The following is a 7,187-nucleotide window of genomic DNA, read 5'->3' on the forward strand; positions in this document are numbered from 1 at the left end:
AATAAAGTATCGGTGCTGTCACGATCGTCTTTTGGAGAGAGTGAGGACCAAGGCGCAGCGCGTGGAAAGTACATCTTCTTTATTAACGAAAGAAGACGAAAACGAAACAAACACTATACAAACTACAAAAACAACAAAACAGACGACCGTGAAGCTATACAAACAGAAGTGCTGACACTAAACACTCTGACATAGACAATTCCCCACAAACAGCTAAAGCCTATGGTTGCCTTAAATATGGCTCCCAATCAGAGACAACAATAACCAGCTGTCTCTAATTGAGACCCAATTCAGGCAACCATAGACTTTCCTAGAACCTACACTCAACCATAGACACAGCTAGACACATTCACTCAACACAAACCTATACACTACACCCAACACCCCCTTTACCATATAACCACCCAAAAACCGACAAAACACAAACATTCCCCATGTCACACCCTGACCTAACTAAAATAATAAAGAAAACAAAGAATACTAAGGCCAGGGCGTGACAGGTGCTCATCGGCCGTTGGACATAAACATTACACAACAAGTTGGAAATTGCAAATTCAACAATGAGTGGTTTGTCAAGGAATCAGTGGCTAACTGCAAGCTTTGCAAAGCAATCATTAGCCTGCTATTCAGTGGAGTGGCTGTGTGGTCCCAAGTCTAAGATTAAGGGGCTCTTTTCCTAGTTTAAAATTGTAAACATTCAACATTGGCCGTGCTGTCAATGAAGCTTGATTTGTGCCGCGCTCAAAACAACTTAACTCGGTACTGCAAAATCTGACTTGAGTGAGTTCAAGACAACTGGGAACTTGGGGGAAAAACAAGCTACGACTGAGAAAATACGTTTTGAACTTTCATCCAACTCGGAATTGTAAATTGGGAACTTTGGCCTCTTTCTACAGCTACGACCTGAAGATCACTGACGTCATCATGATTCCTTTTTTTTTCTTTTTTTTCTTTCTTCGAGTTCCCAGTTGTCTTGAAAGCACCATAAATCCAGAGAACGCCAGACTTTGATGACAAAGTTTCATGACAAAATATGCCCACGATGGACTGCTGCACCACCTTCCTGTTCAAGTGAGCACAGCACAACAAGGTGAGTCCAAAAATGTGTTGTATGCTGCTGCATAAATTATGTAATATGTGTGTAATATGTATAGGTTACGTGTATACTGTAGCTAAGAAAGTAATCCTAAGTGTATGTTGTGTAGTAAGATGTTAGTAGCCCATGTGCCTCACCCTTGTAATTTGGTCTATTTTCACCTCTTAATTTTCCCTACTGTTCTGACTTGGTGGTTCACATGTAGCATATAACCTGTTTTTGAGAAATGTAATAATTGAATATTGTAAGAATTTTAATTGTCTGCATATATGCCCCTTTATTTATCCTACGGTTCTGACTTGGCATACAGGGAGAACACTGTAAGAACGGCCCATGTTCTGAATTTTGTCGCTGTGCATTTCAAAAGGGCTGAACAAATAGTTATATTGACTACGTCCGTCCTCGCTTGCTCATTAATGTCTTAATCGAAATTACGGTTTGCCTCCTATCCGCTTGTCGTCCCCTTATGCCATAGTTTGTACATATCAATTGTCAGTAGAAACCACATTTGTTAACTTCTACTTGGTACTCATCCCGGATCCGGGAGCACCCTCATCAGTAAAAAAGCTGACTAGCATAGCCTAGCATAGCGCCACAAGTAAATACTAGCATCTAAATATCATGAAATCACAAGTCCAAGACACCAGATGAAAGATACACATCTTGTGAATCCAGCCATCATTTCCGATTTTTAAAATGTTTTACAGGGAAAACACAATATGTATTTCTATTAGCTATCCACGATAGCAAAAGACCCAACCGCATATTTTCACCATTTTTTTACTGCATAGGTAGCTATCACAAATTCGACCAAATAAAGATATAAATAGTCACTAACTAAGAAACAACTTCATCAGATGACAGTCTGATAACATATTGATTGTATAGCATATGTTTTGTTCGAAAAATGTGCATATTTCAGGTATAAATCATAGTTTTACATTGCAGCCACCATCACAAGTCTCACCAAAGCAGCTAGAATAACTACAGAAACCAACGTGAAATACCTAAATACTCATCATAAAACATTTATGAAAAATACACGGTGTACAGCAAATGAAAGACAAACATCTTGTGAATCCAGCCAATATTTCAGATTTTTTAAGTGTTTTACAGCGAAAACACAATATAGCATTATATTAGCTTACTACAATAGCCTACCACACAACCGCATTCATTCAAGGCACGTTAGCGATAGCGAATAAACCAGCAAAAGATATTAATGCTTTCACTAACCTTCTCAAACTTCATCAGATGACAGTCCTATAACATCATATTACACAATACATATATGGTTTGTTCGAAAATGTGCATATTTAGCGGTACAATTCGTGGTTGAACAATGTGAATACTACCCAAATTGCACAAAATAATCCGGATATATTTCTGACACTCACATCATCTAATCAAATAACTAATCATATACTTTACTAAAAAATACAGGTTGGACAGCAAATGAAAGATACACTAGTTCTTAATGCAACCGCTGTGTTAGATTTTTAAAAATAACCTTAGTACGACATACAGCTTACGTTATAGCGATACAGCGCCCGAAATCTGGGCGGAATATAGTCTAAACATTTTCGACAGAAATACGAAATAATATCATAAATGGTTCCTACTATTTGATGAGCTTCCATCAGAATCTTGTACAAGGTGTCCTTTTTCCAGAATAATCGTTGTTCGGTTGTAGAATGTCGTCTTCATCTGTCGATTTAGCTAACAAAGCTGGCCATGCGGCACGGAAGTGTCCAACTCACAATAACGCATAACAAAGGAAATACCGAAAATCGCAATATACTGATATAAACTGATATAACTCGGTTTAAAATAACTACCTTATGATGTTTTTAACACATATATCAAATAAAATCAGAGCCGGATATATCTAACTTCTAAAACGAAAGCTTTTCAGAACGCAATGCACAGGTCCCTCTCGCGTCAAGCCAAACGGTGAAAAGACCAGACCCACCATTCCAAGAGCTCTTGTTCGGCCTCAGATCTAGCTAGACACCCCATTCCAACTCTCACTGCCTACTGACATCTAGTGGAAGGCGTATGCAGTGCATGTAGACCCATAGATTCCATGCAAATTAATAAACTGACCCTGGAACAGAGCCCTCGATTTCAGATTTCTCACTTCCTGACAGGAAGTTTGCTACAAAATGAGTTCTGTTTTACTCACAGATATAATTCAAACGGTTTTAGAAACTAGAGAGTGTTTTCTATCCAATAGTAATAATAATATGCATATTGTACGAGCAAGAATTGAGTACGAGGCAGTTTAATTTGGGAACGATTTTTTACAAAGTGGAAATAGCGCCCCCCCCCCTATTGAGAAAAGGTTTTAAAGCAAGTCAGCCATGTTTTTGTTTTTTAAATGAGGCTGAATGAATTGTTTCGTTGCCAGACCAGGCTCCGCTGATAGCCAGGTGTAGCAGTGGTAAGTTGTTGGGACTATGCTGTTCGGTCAGCTTTATGTAACAGTTTGTGGGCACCCTTTCTCACCGTTATAGTGCAATTAATGTATTGTTTAGTAATGTGTTGTGTAGTGGCTTTTCTGACATGCTTCCCACTTTTTTATTTAATCTTTATTTAACAGTTAAGAAGAAATTCTTATTCACAATGACGGCCAAACCCAGACGATGCTTGGCCAATTGTGCACTTCCCTATGGCACTCCCAATCACGGTCGGATGTGATTTAGCCTGGATTCGAACCAGGGACTGTAGTGATGCCTCTTGCACTGAGATACAGTGCCTTAGACCCCTGCGCCACTCGGGAGCCTTTAAAAGGTTTGCGCCCAACGTGGGGCAGGAGTTTGACGTCACAAGCGGGGAGCCCATGTAACGGATGTGAAATGGCTAGCTAGTTAGCGGGTACGCGCTAATAGCGTTTCAATCAGTTACGTCACTTGCTCTGAAACCTAGAAGTAGTGTTGCCCCTTGCAGAGCTTTTTTGTGGAGCGATGGGTAACGATGCTTCATGGGTGACTAGCTAGTTAGCGTCCGAGTTCGGGGCGAGGGGACGTACTAAAGTTATACTGTTACACCCAGCCAACAGAGATTTGAGAAATGTGTTGGTACACTTCTCCAGATCTGTGCCTCGCCACAAACCTGTCTCGAAGCTCGACGGACAATTTCTTCGACCTCATTGCTTGGTTTTTGCTCTGACATGCACTGTCAACTGTGGGACCTTATATATACAGGTGTGTTCCTTTTCCAAACATGTCCAATCATTTGAATTTACCGCATGTGGACTCCAATCAAGTAGAAACATCTCAAGGATGATCAATGGAAACAGGATGCACTTGAGCTCAATTTGGAGTCTCAGAGCAAAGGGTCTGAATACTTACCAAATAAGGTATAAATTTGCTAAAATTTCTAAAAACCTGTTTTCGGTTTATCATTATGGGGTATTGTGTTTATATTGACGAGGGAAAAAATGTATTTAATCAATTTTCGAATAAGGCTGTAACGTAACAAAATGTGGAAAAAGTCAAGGGCTCTTATATAATGCCCTGCATATGCTTCAAACTACAGATGTAAGGTTCTGAAATGGTAAACACAATGACATAATGGAAAATGCATGTCCAATGGTTATCTCTGTATTACCAACATTAAAACACCTAGGTAGATCAGTGGTTGTCTCTATTAGTATTATCTCTGTTTTACCCACATTAAAACACCTAGGTAGATCAGTGGTTGTCTCTATTAGTATTACCAACATTAAAACACCTAGATAGAGCAGTGGTTATCTCTGTATTAGTATTACCAACATTAAAACACCTAGATAGAGCAGTGGTTATCTCTGTATTAGTATTACCAACATTAAAACACCTAGATAGAGCAGTGGTTATCTCTGTATTAGTATTACCAACATTAAAACACCTAGATAGAGCAGTGGTTATCTCTGTATTAGTATTACCAACATTAAAACACCTACAGTGGGGAGAACAAGTATTTGAAACACTGCCGATTTTGCAGGTTTTCCTTCTTACAAAGCATGTAGAGGTCTGTAATTTTTTCATAGGTACACTTCAACTGTGAGAGACGGAATCTAAAACAAAAATCCAGAAAATCACATTGTATGTTTTTTAAGTAATTAATTTGCATTTCCACCTCCATGCTTAATAAATTCAATTTCTTAAGTAACCATCTGTCTTAGGTAAGTTTTTCTGGTTACATATCACACTATTTTGAGAGTCCCTGATTTATATTTACTATGTTACATCTAGTCTATGAGACGAGGCTGCACCTTAACCTACATTATAAACACGCAGGTCAAGAGGTGTGTTTCCTTTCAGCATCTGCATGTGGCATAAGCTCACCCACCTCACAGCATGAATCTAAAATAGTTAATAACTTTGGCTGAGTGATGGGGAAAAAATCTGACTCTTAAGGCAATTACTTGAATAATTCAAAGGATGTTTTATTTACAAACTTGATAACTAAATTGTCTTTTTTTTTATTGACTTCGCTATGGGGCCTTCAATGGGAATTGGGCCTTGCTTATGCTGAACTGCAGTACGAAAATGTCCCCTGAGCACAGTGGAAAGCATGCTTATAGACTGGAAGCCTGCCCCCTTGATCCGAGAAGGGTGTAATTGCAGACCGCAATTAGGGGCGTTCTCTGATATCGGGTGTTTCATGATATCAAGTTTACACCAATTGATGCTCCCCATTGGTCCGTGGCCGTTTCTTTTGCGTTGGAACAACACTTGTTGACAAATGTAGCATTGTAGCTAAGCCTAACCCTTTTCCTAAACTTAATCTCAGTCTCCTAACCGCCATATTAGTTATCCAAACCTGCATGGTAAACAAATCCCTAACCCTCACCATTTTCCTAACCTTAACCTCAGTCTCCTAACCTGCTAAGCTATTTCACCTAACTGACACTTTAATTATCCTAACCAGTTATGTATACTATGTGCCTACTTCAATAAAAATTTAAATTCCATCAGTTTGATAACACCGGAACTGACCAATGGCATTTATACATGTTTCTTATATCAGGGAACATCCACATCAAGAAACTGTACAGTAGTTCTCCTACTGGGAGGCGCGGGAAATAGTTGAAAGAGTGATTGGTGCTGAGGAAGCTATGGTAGTGGATGCCCCGCAACCTGTTGAGATTCCTGACGTCGTTCACCAGTTGAAGGATACCGATTGTAAAGATTAATTGTACGTGCGGCTGAAAGGTTTTTGGGAGTTCAGGAATTAACATTGGAAGCATTGCAGGCAGTGGTGGAAAAAATACCCAATTGTCATACTTGAGTAAAAGTAAAGATAACTTGAGTCCTTTCCTATCAAGGTAAAAGTGAAAGCCACCCAGTAAAATACTACTTGAGTAAAAGTCTAAAAGTATTTGGTTTAACATATACATAAGTATCAAAAGTAAATGTAATTGCTAAAATATACTTATGTATCAAAAGTAAAAGTATAAATAATGTAATAAATAAAACCCTACTCCTCCGCCAGAGCGTCCAGTGTGGCTCTGAACGCTCCGAGAGCGATACGAACTGACAATCTGACAACGCTCTGAATTTACGAACGCCCAAGCACACTCTGGCACTCCAGATTGAATTTAAGATCACACCCATCATTTACAAACAAAGCATTTGTGTTTAGTGAGTCCGCCAGATCAGATGCAGTAGGGATGTGTGAATTGAACAATTTTCCTATATATATCATACACTGTAGTTTGAATAGGACTGTGACTGAAGATGTTCATCCCTACGAGGCCCATGATAATGTGTAGGGATGTGAATTGAATAGGACTGTGACTGAAGGAGTGGGAAGTTTTTATGTATCTATTTTTGTATTTTGTTTGGATGTTGTTCCCCCTTCCCTTTTCCTCATTGGAGGTGTATCTTTTCCTACAGTTTACTAACCGTACAGTAGGTGGAGGCAGACACGTTATATTTGTGTAAATGTCAGTATACCAGAGAAGAAGATGACGCTGTTGCCATGTGGTAGAGGGGAACAGGAAGTTCCGGGTAGAAAACGACAGAACTGTGTTATGTCGATAGTGGTTGTTTCCGTTTCAACTGTATTATTGTAGGTATGTAATAGCACGTTTAAACTACCTAAT

Source organism: Salvelinus namaycush, chromosome 40 (genome assembly GCF_016432855.1).
Source record: "Salvelinus namaycush isolate Seneca chromosome 40, SaNama_1.0, whole genome shotgun sequence".
NCBI lineage: Eukaryota > Metazoa > Chordata > Actinopteri > Salmoniformes > Salmonidae > Salvelinus > Salvelinus namaycush.